Below are 16,160 nucleotides of genomic sequence, written 5' to 3'. Positions count from 1 at the left end.
GTGCCAGACAGCCTGCATTTGAATCCCAGCTCTACCACTTACTGGCTGTTGTGTGGATTACAGATAATCCATGAAAAATGCTTAAAATAATATTACTCAGTTTAACCATTATTCTTAATCAGATATTGGTATAGAAGTTAGCTTGCTTCTGGAGAAGAATTTTGATGCTTTCTTGTTTCTATACTTAGGAAAAGCTTAAGATAAATAGGATACATTTTCTTCCCTGGTGGGGAACTCTCTTTTCATTTGCCAGTTCATTTAGTTCTCCAACTCTCCTTTGATAGAATAATAATTATACCAATTTCATAAATGTGAAATTCTCAGAGCAGTTAAAAAAGTATCTGAACCAAAATGTAAATCCAGGTTTCTCTACCAAAATCAAGATTTAAACGTGCCAATATAGTAAAAGAAAAGATTTGTTTGAAAATATATGCCTTTTTAGTCACAAAATTTGTTCTTACACTTCCACATTCATTGATTCACGGAATGTTTTTCTGTAACATGCCTTAATAGAAAATGTGCTTTAATTACACAAGTTCAGTTTGTGGGAAGGTCTTACCTATGGCTTCAATGAAAGAAAGTAAAAATAGTACTACCCATCTGACCCACTTTTTAAAAATCATTTCCTCTTTTTTATCTTTCCCACCCTCTCTATCCCTATTCCTACTCATTGTAGCCCATATAATACCTGACCTGGGTTACTACAACAGCCTGAAAAATGTTTTCATCTCTAATCTTGTCCTCCTTAGAGCATTCTCTGCACTGTTACCAGAGTGGTTAATTGCCAGTATTAAGCACATTTCCCCCTCTACCCAAGTTAGAGCTCATTAGGGTAGCTTCTTGGCTCTCCCCGCTTACATCTCTTACCTCTCCGGCCTGGAATCTCACTGGAATGCTCAAGCAATAGCAGATGCTCAAAGTTCTCTTGAGCACACAAAAGTGCCTTTTCATCTTTGTGAATTTGACCCCTCATTGCCCTACTACTTTCTTTTTCCCCCAGTAATGAGCACTGTGCTTCATATACCAGAGGTTCTCAGTAGATGTGTTTCCTGAAAGAATAAACAAATGTTTCTGCTCTTCTTTTTGAAAAATCTTTTAGGGAAGCAGTTTTTATTGTGGAAAATCTTGAGAAGTTTAGTTACACACCAGGAGTCCTGGATTTTAGTTCTGGTTCTGTCCTTGGCTCACTGTGGGAGACTGGACATGTGCCTGTAGGTTTGGGCATATAAGTGTCCGAGCAGATTTTGGGATTGGGACAGCTCACTATTGGGGTAAAATTAGGAGAGCATTGAAGAGGCAGGAAAGCTTTGCATATTATTTCAAGTCTTACAACTACCAATGGAGTAGGAATTAATATCCTCATAATACCAATGGAAAACGGTGTCACAAATAAGTTAAATGTTGTCCAAAGGGAAGAAGAAAAATGCTTCTGATGCAAGGGCTCTGAGGAAGGAAGAGGAGAAAAGCCAAAAGTGAGACTGTCTTCATTCCTGAATCTATCCCCCTATATCCCTTCCATGATTGAATCTTTCGGAAGGAGGCAAAGGGTAGGGAGGGCCGGAGAGATCTGGGGACTCTGGAACGGGGGAGGGGGGCTTCCTTGTTTCTCAGGGCATGGCCTGGGGAGACTGCACCTCCTTTAATGAAGTTGAACATCCAGCATATTCGGTGTGCAAGGCTGCCCACTGCTGCTGCTTTGAAATGTCTGAAGAAGAGGTCTAGGCAAATCAGCCTGTGCTGGCACTTCTAGTTCCCATGGCATACGTGTGTCATCGTGCTTGTGGGGGATGCCCAAATGCTAAGAGGACCGGAAGAGGCATAGGGTCAGGACAAGGAGGCTGCAGAACGTGGGGCTGTGTGGCTGGAGTCTGGAGGAGGGCCTCCCCTTTCAACACTGGGTGCCAGTTGGAAACAGGCAGGCGCACTGTCACTTCAGCAGGATGCCGAGCCAGCTGGGACAAAGCTAGGTCAGAGCACATTATTGCCAAAACCTCTCTGCCTCCAGTCTGTAAGAACTTAGAAAGTCCCTGGCAAGGAGGTCCTCAGAAGGAAGGAGGAAAAAGATGTAATTTGCTGAGATTAAATTCTGAAGCACCTGAGATAATACCTGAAAAGTATTGGCTAAAACTGGAAGAGACTGAGTTATAATCATTGACGAGTCAAAGATGGTTGTTTCTGTTCAATGGGCTCAAAAGCAAGATGAGATTCCTTGCAGAAAATAGTTACCTTTTTTTTTTATTGTTTTTTTTTGCACATTTGAATTGTGGCATGTGTCATCAATGTATTTTTAATAATTCAGTCATTCAACAACTATTTATTGGTCATCTACTATATACAGGAATTCTGCTCATAACTCTTGCTGATGTTTCAAAGCCCTTTTTGAAACAACTCTTTCTGTGACCCAACGCTCTCTTGGAGACTCAGGGAGGCCTTCTAAAGCCCAGCTTCTGAAACCCAATCCTACCTTTCCTTACAGCAGAGGTTCCTTACTCTTCATAATTCTGCCTTATACTGCTTTCCTGGGGATTTCCATTATTATTTTTCAAGCAATAGTCTACACAGAAGGTGTGGTAGGCCTATGTCTGTAAATGTATATGATCTAAATTTGAAAATTTACTAAGTCATAAATACACTGATTCCCCTTGCATTAGCTCTGTGGTGACCCCACCTTTTTTCCTGGATGTTAAGGGTAAAGCAGTAGATGGAAGTTTTTAATAAAATAACTCAAAGCTGGAAAAGGAAAAGCTTCTGCTTTAGCAGAGTAAGGTTGAAGAGGTATGCTAGCAGGAGGTTATCTTTCCTGTTCCAGGATTTGTTGGTTGTTTTTTGGATATCCTACTTGAAGGTCAGACCACCGTGGAGAATAAGAAGCATAATTTCTGCCTAAGCCGTGAAAGAACCAGCAGGGAAGGGATTGATTGAAATCCTTCTCTGAGGAGGCCAACCAGAAGAGAACAAGGGTCTAGGATTAGGGTGTGGGAGTGAGAGGTTAAAAGGAGTGAATGGCAGTGAGGAGCAGGAGAGAGTTCCTGGACGGGTCTGGAGGAGAGTCTCTTCAGGTCCGGGAGAGCTTGCATGCCGTCCTCCAGGAGACCAGGAATGCGGCCCTATGCCATTAGTAGGACTGTGACTCCTTTGTGGGAAACCTCCTAGATCTCTGCCCCCCTTGTAGACACTGTATTGTTTGAACCTACAGTAGATAACTAACTGGACAGTAGTTAAGATTCTGCATATGTGCTTCATGGCCTAAATAGGTGGTAGATGCTCTTTTCTTCCTTCTCCCTAGCTCATGTCCAGACTCCCTCAGGTGGAAGGCAGCATGGTGAAAAGACCTGCAAGGGGACCCATCAGACTGTAGTAGACAGAGTATGTTGTTTGCTGACTGTGCCACTGTTTCCTTCCACAGTAAGAGGGTTCATGTCCAGGTGATGCTCGGGAGCAGCAGAAGAGTAACAACCACAGCATAGTTTTAAATTCAATTCAAGAAATTCGATTCCTCCTCTTCCATCTTCCCCTGTCTTATGTTAAGCATTTGTAGTTGCCTCAGGCTTTGAAATTGTCATTTCATCAAATTATACTTTCACATATTGTTATAGAATACATAACAATATATTGCCATGCCAAAGCTATTTTATTGCTATAGAAGTTAGGTATATAGAAAGAAAAAAACAATAGAATAAAATAAAATCATCTGAAACATTTCAATTTCAAGTTCTTTCTTTTTTTCTTTTTTTTTTTTTTACATGAGATGATGGAACATTGAGGCAAATTCTTTTCTTCATGTCGTTTTAAAGTATAATTTTCCTAGGGAAGTTTTTTCATTCCTTGATTGTGGGATCTATAGTGAATGCTGTAACCTAGTCCTGCAAGAATACTATGACAAAAAAATCTGAACACGCAGAGATTTTGGGGAAACAGAGCACTTTCTACTAAAGACCTGCTGCTGACCTCTGCTTTGATATTCTTTCAGGTTTCACTGGAGGTGGGAGGTGGAAGTTTGAGAGTCTTAATTCAATGTTTTTCTGATTGCATAGACACAACCTATGCATAGCCCCTACCGTCTTCCAACTGCCACGGGTCTCCTGTTGCTTTTTCCCCCTTCTTTCTTTCATTTCTCCTTTTATTAATACTGTCTTTCAGTAGTGAATTATTTTAGAATAGTCACCATTGTAACTACCATCCAACGCAAGAGATAGAACCTTGTCAGCCATCTCAGAAACCCCTTGGTGAGGCCCAGCCCAGTTACAAACACTCCCTTCTGTCAGAATAGCCATTATCCTGACTTTTATAGTAATTATGTCCTCGCACTTTTTTTTTACCATCCAAGAGTGCATCTTTATACACTGTATCTTAGTCTTTTTCATTAAAAATGATGTCTTTAGATTCTCTTTTAATCTACAATTTTTCTCTCCACCCCTATGTTCCTCATCCCCTTCTTTTCCTTAAAATTTTCTTGTTGAAGGACGTAGATAATTTGAACTGTCAAGTTTTCTATTGTCTGGATTTTGCTAACTATATATTCTTGGCTACGTTGACATGTTCTATTCTCCTTTCTATTTTCTAAAAATTGGCTACAGGATTCAGAGGGTTGGTCATACTCATGTTTGACATTTTAGCAAGTCAATAAAAGGTACATATGTCTGGTTGTCTCTTTTTGTCAGCAGACATTGATACTTACTATATAAATCTATTAATTCATTGAGTGGAGGGTGGTTGCAAATGATGATAGCCTATCACTTAAAAAATTATCTTAAATATTTTATAAGTAGACTCTTGCTCTCATCTATTATTTGGTTATCCAGTGGTCTAGTCATATAGGAAAGACAAAATAAAAGCTTGTTTCTTTCTCTTTATTTACTATCCTTTGAAGGTGATCATTTAATTTTTAGTAATTTAAATATTAATGAATGGATTTATATCCATGGGATCCGTTTTCCTTTTTGAAGTGAAACTGTCCTATCTTTGGCCAGCTTCGGAAACCTGATAAAGTTATCTACTGAGTCCTTTTGACAGGTCTGATAGTCTTGCTTTTTTTAAACAAGGTATTTCAAGATCATTTTGTGTATGTCTTCCCCCAGACATGGAATCAGCCATTTGTCCAAGAAGCCTCGTTTTTTTTTTTAATAGGAACCGGTAACTCAAAACCATAGTCTTATTGCTAATAATGCTTTCTAACTTCAGAGTGCTCCTTATTCCACTGCTGTTGAGTAGTATTCAAAACCTGGTGGTTTTCCTTCTTCAGTTTCCTCTGGACATTCACTTTTCTTCATGTCTGTCTTTCCTGTTCTGTGAAATTTTGATTCAATTCCCACTAGTTTCTTTTCCTTAAAATTTTCTTTTCAGCATGGGAGTCTATTTCAGAAGAAAAGCCTGTCTAGACTGCCCCTGTTTCCTTTAGTCCTAGATACCATTTCCTTGTACTCCCCTACCGTAATATTGGACAAAATCCTTTAAGTTTCAGGTGCTGTTTTGAAATTTACTTGTGATTTCTTGAGCATATGTTTGCTATTATTGGTATTTCTTGTGCTTGGGACCATCAGACATCGCTTTGCTTTCTTCTGTACAAACACTGATACCTTGGAGATCTTGTGGTTGTTGGTAATTTGTCCTCATTGTCTTGCAGTTGACGGTTTGTGGGGATGTCGTCACTTAGCTTGTTGGAAATGCTGTCCCTGATTTTTTTTTTTCCTGCAATTTAAGTGAAGATTAAAGGAGATTCAAAAATTATGTGGCCACCATCTTCCCAGAATATTTCCTTTCTGGTGGAGTGAAAATAGGAAGAAAAATAGTGCCCTTAATTTTGCTTCTTTGCTTCTAGGCATTTTAGATCTTTTGCTTGAGTTCAGTAGTTTTATGAATAGTATAGTGTCCCGTTGGTGTATAATCATAGCATGAAAAGATGATTTCTGGAAAATGTTTTTTTAAAAATCACAGGATCACCATCAACCATATTAATATTATATGTCATTCTTTTCTTTCATTTTCCTTTTTTTTTTTTTTTTTAAAGATTTTATTTATTTGACAGAGACACAGCGAGAGAGGCAACACAAGCAGGGGGAGTGGGAGAGGGAGAAGCAGGCTTCCCGCCGAGCAGGGAGCCCAATGCGGGGCTCAATCCTGGGACCTGGGATCATGACCCGAGCCAAAGGCAGACGCTCAGTGACTGAGCCACCCAGGCACCCCTCATTTTCCTTTTTTAAAAAAAGATTTTATTTAATTTGAATGGGGGAAGTGAGAGAAAGTATGTGTGAGCAGAGGGAGGGGCAGGGAATCCCAAGCAGATTCTGTGCTGAGCATGGAGTCTGACACGGGTCTCAATCACAGGACTTTGAGATCATGATGTTGCAGGAATGCAGGATTCTTGTCTCAAGGAGTCGAAGAATGAATCTTGTGGAGGAAAGGGTGAAGTGAAGTGAAAGTTTATTAAGTGCAGGTGAGAACAGAAAGGAAGGAAAAATAGCTCTCTGGAGTGAGAGGGGTCCTGAGTGGGTTGCCACTGAATGGGTTGCTCTTAAGGGCTTTTATGGTCCATCTCAGATCGAAAACTGACCAGGAAACTTGGTAAATTTCATGTCAATAACATGGTGGATTCATAAATAGGAGAATATCCTGTCTATATTTGGAACCAACATCCTGGGTTTTTTACTTTCCCTTCTTTTTGTAAATATCATGAGAATATCCTATATATTTAGAACTAACAAAGTATTCTTGTAAATATCATGAGCACAAACATCACTTCTCTTTGGTTAATATCTCATCTACTTCTTCACATCTGGGATTTCTGTGAGCCTGGTTAGGTAGCCCCCTTGGTGAGCCTAGTCACCTTGCCCCTTACCTGTGTCTTCCTACCTAGCCTTGTCTGTCCCTTATTCAATGACCTGAACCCAAATCAAGAATCAGACACTTAACCGACTGAGCCACTCAGGTACCCCATCATTTTGCTTTTCTATATATTTTTTTCTCTCTCTCTTTCTAGATAATGCCCTACTACTTCCAGGGTGGTATATACATCTTTCAATGCTTTATAGCTTTCCTGGAGTAGCTTATAAAGAACCGGTGATGTTCTTCTTGTACTTCTCCCTAATTCAACCCAGGCCTGTCTTCATATAGATACGTAAGATGCCTCATGGAATAAAATAGTGACTTTATTTGATTAGTCTCATCAAAGATAATTATGCAAAATTAGTTTGGCCTATAAATATAGGTAGCAATTTGTTTTGCTTTCTCTCCCAGTGTAAATTTTAAGTTTAGTCATTAAATATTTGGGGCCAGGTTGGAGAATTATGGCCAGAGGAAATATCTGAAGAAGGCTGTTTCTCTTGGCCCCTGTAAATAACCTGACAAAGAGACTTGTTGCTTAACCAATGCCTAATGTGTTCATTTGGAATGCTCTGATGCTCAATTTTATTAGGCATTTACAAAACAAAGGCTGTTTCCCCCCTGCATTGCAATTAGTGTAATTAGAGTTTATGTGTGAAGTATCATATATCTACTGTGGAGGTATTTCAGGGTAACAAGGATACTGAATTATCTCACTAAGATTGCTGGTTTAAATAATTTATGTAGTATATTTGATAATACCTCACATTAGAAAATTAAAGTTCCTCCAATCAAAATAATGTTGAGCTATGGAATGAATAAGTCACAGGAAAAAAAGGCACAGCATAAGGAATACAGTCAGATACTGAGTAGTGATGTACAGGGACAGATGGTAGCTACTCTTATGATGAGTATAGCATAATGTATAAATTTGTTGAATCCCTGTGTTGTACACCTGAAACTAACATTGTGGGTCAGCTATACTAGACCCCCACTGAAAAAGACCCCCCCACCGAGACCCAAAATAGCATTGAGCGATTTGGAACAAAATTGTATTCTTGCTTACACTCTTCCTGCTATTCAGGGCTAACTGGCTCTAATATTTATATATGAAAGGAAAAACAGACTAGAACAAGATTATAGAATGATTTTTTTTCCCCTGAGAGGCTAACAAGAATAAGTGAAGTGTCATGCCATGCTAACCTAGGGAACAAATTGTAAATACAGAGAGAAGAAACAGGTTTCAGAGTTCATACTGCTGCTGTCTTTTGGGGATCAGCTTCCATTGTTACCATAATGTGTTATGTTGAAAAGGGCAGATGAGGTTGCTGAGTGGCTGGTTGGAGAGTCCTCAAGAGAATACCCAGGAAACTGAGTTGCAGCACATGTTGGAGCAGCCTCACAAGTGAAAATAAATCCACAACATGTGGTTTTCTGCCTGAGAGTACTTGCCATTCACTGCATAATTCATCTGGATGGAGTACCAGTATATTTCTCTTTCAAATCAAAATGGAAAATGTTTTATGTTGTGTAGACCAGCACTGGGTCTCCAGTTTTCTACATCTCATGTGAAAGTGTAATCTGTAGACAGTAGCCAGACATTGTATTGGCCTATTAGAAATCACATTTTTCAGATGTAGTTGAAGTTCATCTGAAGTAGCTCCTGTTATTTTAGACCAATTTTTAATTGATATGCTCAGTCTATTTTCTCTTTACTCCCAAACAACACTATTGATCAAAAGTTAAATTGGACGAAGTTGCTATGCACAACATATTGTCAGCTCTTACATCATTCCCCCCGCCCCCCAATCTTGGTGCCCTTAATTATACTTAACCAAATCAATGTTAAATTAAATTCACATTAGAGTTAGAGTTCATATGTAGATTTGTTGCTGTTGTGAATTTCAGAGAGAGAAGTACTTTGCAAGGATATGCATACAATTCAGTGGAGTGAGTAGAAAATATTGCACAGGCAGTTAGTGATGTGTGTTGTTTGGAGAAGTGATAGGTTTCCTGTATCCTTTTGTTCTGTCTCACATGGGTGAGATGTTGTGCAACATACAAAGAAGGCTCAGGGATTATAACACTTAACCTGTTTCTAGCAATTTTAAATCTCAGTTATTTTTATCATTTACCATGGCAAATATTTTACCCCCAATTGCCACTCTTGCAAATTACTTTGTTCTTCAGTTTTGTTCAATAGCAGAAACAGCTGTATAGTATTCATTTTTCTTTTTTCCTGTGGCAGATGATTTTCATGAGACCAAATTATTTATAACTTCCTCTTGGAAGATTATGACCTAGTGCTCTACTCAATTCTTTTTTTTGAAATAGCTTAGGCAATAATGATTTCTAACTAGTGCATTTTTTATGGATTACTGACCACTTGAAAGAGTTCAGTGTTTCATTAGATTTATCCAGTCCTCTTGGAATTGCCAGAGGCAGAGGTTGATATCATTAAAAAGTTTCAAAAATACCTTTGTGAAACTCTTCAAATTTGACTGCTAGAACTACAAGTTTCTGCTGAAATTATGGTCAGATTTCCTTTGGGAGAAAATGAATAGGTCATATTTGTGGCATATAACTTTTTTAAGTATGAGATCTATGACTGTATTAAAGATCATTAAAGAACTATATTTAAGACCCACTTCTTCACTGATTTAAGCTGGAAGTGCCATGGAGATCACATATTCCACTTCTGGAGATAAAAGTTGCTTTCTGTTACCACTTTCTGGTTTCCTATGCATCGAAGCTAGTAGTCACATGGAACAGGAGAATTGTATTATCAATGAATTATAACACTTGATGGCTTGTGGATGTCACAAATAACATTTATTTTCAAAATTACTTAACAAATGAAAAAAAAATCAGTAGTCATTTTGAGTTTCTCCATGGTTTCTTTTTTGACATGTGTCTCAGAGGTAGCTTACAGGTAAACCGAGGTTGACAGCATCAGGCAGCAGCCCGCCAGTCCTGGTCCCAAGCTGCCTTAGAGCTCCTGTCTCGAATGAGGACACAAGTGTGATGGAACTGTCAAGCAAAATATTTGTGCTGTCCCTGTGCCCTTCACCTTACATGTTGTGGAGCTGTTGGTGAGAAGTGGCTGCTCAGCTGGGGACCACATTATCCAAGACCTTCTTGTAATTAGATCTAGCCACTGATTGGTTTTTAGCAAATGGAAAGGGATTGGAAATGATGTACACATACTCTTCTGTCATACTTTTCTCCAGGCTCTTCTTTCCCTCTAGCTAGTTGGGAAGGTGATAACTCCCAGGATGAATTTACAAGCTCTCTGGTGAAGTGGCAGAATTTATGTAATCCTGAGTTCCTATGGCCTCATGGAAGGGCTATTCCTTCTGTTTTCCTGTTCAGTATTATTAGGTGAGCAAGAAAGAAATTTTAATTATTTTGAGTCTCTGAAACTTTTGGTTTTAGTTGTTATAGCTACTAGGGTTTCTCTAATAAAGCATGTAAATTCATCCAAGCATTTATAGGCCAAACCTAATAACTGGATTAAAGGCAGGGAAAAGGTTAGCAGAGAGGGAAAAGAAGTTACTTTGGTTCCTAAGTTGTTGAAGATAACTATGGAAGAAAGGTATGTGTAATCCATTTCAATTTTAAGACAAAAGTTATTGTAAACTAGTTTTAGAATTGGGGCCAATGTAGGATTCAAGCATATTCATTCATTCAATTCATTCAATTCATTCATTCATTCAACAAATGCCTACTGTATATAGGCACTGTGGATAATTCAATAAAAAAGAGAGGCCAAAAAATTTCAGGCTATCTCCAAACCTCTACTGCTTCTACTCATTAATTCTTGTTTTGTGTTTGGTTAATGAGGGAAATTATAACACCTTCAGTCACAGGTGTCATCTTAGTAAAATCCCACTGTTGTTTGCTCTTATAATTTTAATTCTTTATGAATGTTAAGTGGCTCTCAGTTAGGGTCCTTCTGAAGGGGAAGGGAGTACTATATGTGAATTCCTTTGGTGCTTTTTCCTGGCCCTAGCTTTCTTGGCTCTAGGTTCTGACAGCAGAATAAATGGGGATATGCATGAGGCTGTGAAATAACTGCTGTTAAAATGTGCAGTGTTCAACATTTAAAAGGAATTGCATTTCAATACATGATAAAATTTCCAGATTACCTTGAGAATTGGGGCTGCTGCTGGCAGTTATATTGAAAGAATTCCAGCACGGTGAATTACCTGACAAGTTGTGGTGTTTTATGTGCTGTATTGATACTGGAGTATTTGTTTTGCTTCAGTGGGTACTTAATTATTTGTTTCTTTTTGACAGTGTACTAGAATTAATTCACAGCATTACGAAGCTGCATTAGACATCCCCTTGAGAGCAAGGGCTGGATCTTGTAACCCTGGTGCATCATCTGAATGTTTAGCCCACAGTTTAAATATATTAAATTAGAGTTATGAATTACTTTTAAAGGGAAAGAAATTACAGCTTTTCCATCCTAATGGAGATTTCAGGGATGTCAGATGAAAGGACACAACTGTAGGAAATAGAGACAGTAATCAGAATCCAGTTTATGATGGGCTCATGGGGACACGGCTTTCAGTAGAGCATGGCACAACTCAAGGTGCACGTTTTGCCCTTTAGCAATTAAAATTATTTTTTTTTAAGATTTTATTTATTTATTTATAGAGAGAGCACGAGCAGGGGGAGGGGCAGAGGGAAAGGGAGAGAGAGATAATCAAGCAGGCTCTATGCTGAGCATGGATCCCCAGTGTGGTGGTCGATCCCATGACCCTGCTGAGATGACCTGAGCCGAGATCAAGAGTTGGATGCTCAACTGACAGTGCCACCCAGGCACCCCTAAAAATTATTTTCTGTATGCAAACAAAGCAAAAGTTCTGGCAAAAGTTCCTTTTTTGGAAAACAAAAGACATAGAATAAGTTGATTCAAGGTTTTGTAGATCCTTAGTGTGTTAAAATATCTATTAGTAATAATCTGTGGGATAGACATAAATTAATCTATTAATATATCATGTTGATATATTAATAATTATCAGCTCTTTAGCAAGAAGAAAAAAGCCCCAGAAAGTTAAATGTTACTGTTTTTATTTAGTGCTGAAATGCCAAAATTTTGGTTTTTTCTATCTGAAAGGTTGTTGAGAACATCAGAAAGATAAAATAATTTCCTTTAGGTATTCATGAGAGGGCTTTTTTTCTGTGAAGAAAACAAAGTTCTACATATCGGAAAAACTTACTTTCACTTCCATAGATATGATCTTTACTGAGTAAGCAATATTTTCTAATCAAAATGACACTAATGGGTCAGATTTCATGGTTAGAAATTTGAAAGCCTAAGTGAAGGCCCATTCTTTCATAGAATGATGTTAGCAATTTTGAAAGATAATGGTGGTATTTCTAATTTATTTTTTTGATGAGCTCCTAGAATGCATTTAAATGTGACTATAATAATGATACTCTCCTTTTACTAAGGATCTCAGCAGAAGCTGGTTTTGTGGGAAAATACCTGTATGAATAAGTCATCTTGTGATTTTCTGAAGTGGGTATTCAGGAGATACTTATGGAGGGGAAAGAAAAAAATACCCTATATTCATATGGGGCATAAGTGTTTTTCCCCTATTATAATAGCAGAAAGAAGCTAGTTATAGATCAAGAAGAATAATGGAGAAAAATGTTAAAAATTGAAGCCAAAATTCAGCCTTTTCTTTATGTTCCTTAGTGGTGCTAACATGCTATATATTTTATGATGATAACAATAGTCATGACAATAATTACACATGGAACTGTGATCCAAGGTTCCCCATGTATGCTCCATTTTTCTAGCTTGTTCACTTTTGAAATAGGTTTGGACAAAATATTGACAGTATCTAAACCTAACCCCTGCTGTGTTTGGAGGAAGTAGTTTTATATTAGTTCTGTAGTTTTATGTGTAGTTGAAAAAGAACATCTAAAAAAGTAGAGCCCATTAAGAAGTGTGGTATCTATATCTGTTTGCCAACAATGGCTAACTGATGCCATTTTTTTGGGAGGAAGAAAAGAAAAAGGAAGCACATGGGATATTTGAATCCATACCTTGAATTCATGGTACTTAGATGTTCTTTTCCAAGTTCAGGGTTTCTTATTGTAGGGAAATAATCAAGAAACTTATCAAATAATATAGTATTAAAATACTAAAAAAGTAGCACTAAAATGAAACTAATGAACATTTTAGACAAAGCGCTATTTGTGAGACCAATTACTTTTTGCTTAGAGTGACTGTTAATTTTTTAAGTGTTCATGTAAAAGCTGGTGATTTTTATTTATTTCTCAATGGCATATTTGAGATGAAAAACAGAAATCTGTTCTAGTATTTTGTAGAAATTAGTGAGTGGGTTTTAGTAAATGGAGTAAGTAGTTCTCTATGATAAATTTTGAGAAAACTTTTTCAAATATTCTTTCAGTTTCAGATATTGTAAGAAAATAAGCAAAAGAAATAGGTATGATGTAAAAATAACTATGTGAGTCACTTATACTATTTTACCTAACAGTTTCTATAGGACTATTTTCAGAAGAATTGTTAATATTCCTGAATTAATTACAACATGCCTCATTTATGTATACTGAGTCCTTTTGTGTTTAAGAGAAAATAAGAATGTGATATCATTGTTTTCAACATAGTAAGTTCTATAATATAATCTTTTGTATTAATAAGCAATAATCTATAATAAGCAATACTTTACAGTTTTGGGATTAGCTTATGGAAAGTTCTTTTATTTACAGGCCTCTATAAAGAATATTATTAATTCGGGGCACCTGGGTGGCCCAGTTGGTTGAGCGTCTGACTCTTGATTTTGGCTCAGGTCATGATCTCAGGGTCCTGGATTTAGCCCCTTGCATCGGGTTCCTCACTATGTGGGGAGTCTGCTTCAGGATTCTCTGTCCCTCTGCCCCTCCCCCTGCTCACTCACTCTCTCTCTCAAAAAAAAAAAAAAAAACAAACTTAAAAAAATACTATTAAATTATAACAAAGGACCTTTGTTCATTTATGAGGTAGAATTAGGGTGGGCATATATTTCTTTTGTTGCATTTACATTGTTGTACTTTTTCTATAGATTATTCTCTTAGGGGCTGTATAAACAGCTGGGGAGTGAAAAATACGTGAGTAGTAACAAGGGAAACATTTTTACTTACATATTTCTTGTATCAGAAATGCCTGTTGACAAAAAGGGAGAAGCTTTCTACTGTAAGAGGAAGGTTTTACTAAAAGAAAGTAAAAATCTGTAATAGGCAAATTATTGTAGTATCTTAAGATCCCATAACAGCTCTGTTTCTTAACATCCACCAATGAATTTTCTCCAGTGATTTGGTCTGTGTTGGACAAACTTTTCACATTGAAGATCTCATGATTTTCCTTTTAGTGTGATCTGGTCTCCTACCATTTTCTGCTGGCCATTTGTCCCTTTGCCCTGTCTCCACCAGATTATACCAAGCATCAACTCTGATTGGCAGCAAATACACAGAGATGAAATAATCATTTTGTGTCTGAATTATTTTTCCACAGTGTATATTGGATCATGTCACTCTTCAGTTTATAATCATTCAGAGGTTTCCTCATTGTCCTAAGCTTGAATTCTCAAAGCTCTGCTGATTTTGCTGTCCTCATGCTTATCAGTCTTCAAATGATCCTCATTGCCTGTGGAATAGAATTTGAGTAGGAAATAGAGCTTGGAGCCAGGTTAGAGTGCCTTGTTGCCAAACCAAAGATTTTATTTCATCCAACATGTTTTCACATGAGCTCCAGCCAAAATGAATTCATTGTCGTTTCCCCAAAATGTCAGACCTTTTCTGCTTTCATGATTTCACTCCTGTGGTCTGTTCCAATGGATTACCTGGGTAAAAAAGATCTGTGAATATTCAAATTCATTAGCTATTATTAAATTACTCTTCAAAGTGGTTGTACCAATTTACTGTCAGTGATAGTGTGTGAGGGTTCCTGTTACTCCATATTCTTCTCAACACTTGGTAATGTTAGATGGCTGTGTTTTTCTCTTGGTTTGCTTGTTCTGGATATTGATCTCTTTTGGGTTAAACTGGTTATAGGTATCTTCAGTCTAAGGCTTGACTTTTGACTTTTTTTCTTTTAATATTGCCATTTGATATGCAGAAATTCCTAATTTTAATGTAGTTTAACTTATTAATCTTTTCCTTTATGATTCTTTTTTGGTCTTTTAAAAAGCAATATTCTGTTGTTTTTTTCTAAATGGTTCTAAAGTTGTGTTGTCCACATTTAACTACTTAGAATTTATTTTTGCTTATGAGGTGAGGCACAGAATCCAGTTTTTTTCCACGCCTCTAACCACTTGCATGAGCACCATTTGTTGAATCGTCTGTGTTTTCTTGGCTGATCTGCAGTGATACTCCTATATCAAGTTACCAGATATGTACAGGTCTGTTTCTGGGCTCTCTCATCCCTTCCATTGGTTTAGTCATCTATCTCTGCTTTAATATTGTACTGTCTTAAGTAATATAGCTTATAATAAGACTTGCTGTATAGCAGAGTGACTCCACTCTTCTTCTCATACTTCAAATAGTTTTTTATTCTTTTAATACAGATTTTAGAATTAGCTTGTCCAGATCCAAAGCAAGACAAATCCATTGGGATTCTGTTTGAAATTGTATTGAATTTATAGATTTCTCTTTTCGAACTGCAGAAAAAAAGGGTCTGATTGCACTTTATTTCCTACCTACCCTTCTAGGAATAATTTTGCATCTTGCATTCAAAGAGCCCTACATCCACTCTCTGGAGGCAGGCTGCCTTCAGTACATCAAAGGAGATTGCTACATTAGAATGACCAGTGGGGACCTTCTAGCACCTCCTCTCTACCTAGCTCAAAGGAGGAAAAACAAGCAAGTTTATTCTCTGTTGAGGCACCCCATTAGGAGATCAAATGAAGACAGCAAAAAAGAACAAATCAGCACAAATCAGTACAGTTAAGACAGAGGTTGAGATTTCATTTACATTCTTTGCAGGCCTCCTTACTTCCTATCTTTGCCACCATATAACATTCTTTACCAATGGAAGGGGAAGATAGAGTTAAGAGAAATGGGGCACAACTTTATGAAGGGAAGGGGTGAGGTATGAAATTGATTTGTGGAAGAATATATATAGATGTAATTGTAAAGATTGTCTGATTTAATATACTCATTTTATAGATAAGCAAAATGGTGGTCAAGAGAATTTAAGTAGCTTGTTTAAAGTGGCCTAACTAGTAAATGAAAGAGCCAGGATTGTCAAATTATCTGGCTCGTTGTCCAATGCGCTTCAAATCAAACATTTAAAAGGCTATAAAAAGTAATTAATTATTATAATT

This window comes from Phoca vitulina, unplaced genomic scaffold (assembly GCF_004348235.1).
Source record: "Phoca vitulina isolate PV1807 unplaced genomic scaffold, GSC_HSeal_1.0 scaffold5, whole genome shotgun sequence".
NCBI lineage: Eukaryota > Metazoa > Chordata > Mammalia > Carnivora > Phocidae > Phoca > Phoca vitulina.
Note: the sequence above shows the minus strand (reverse complement) of the source record.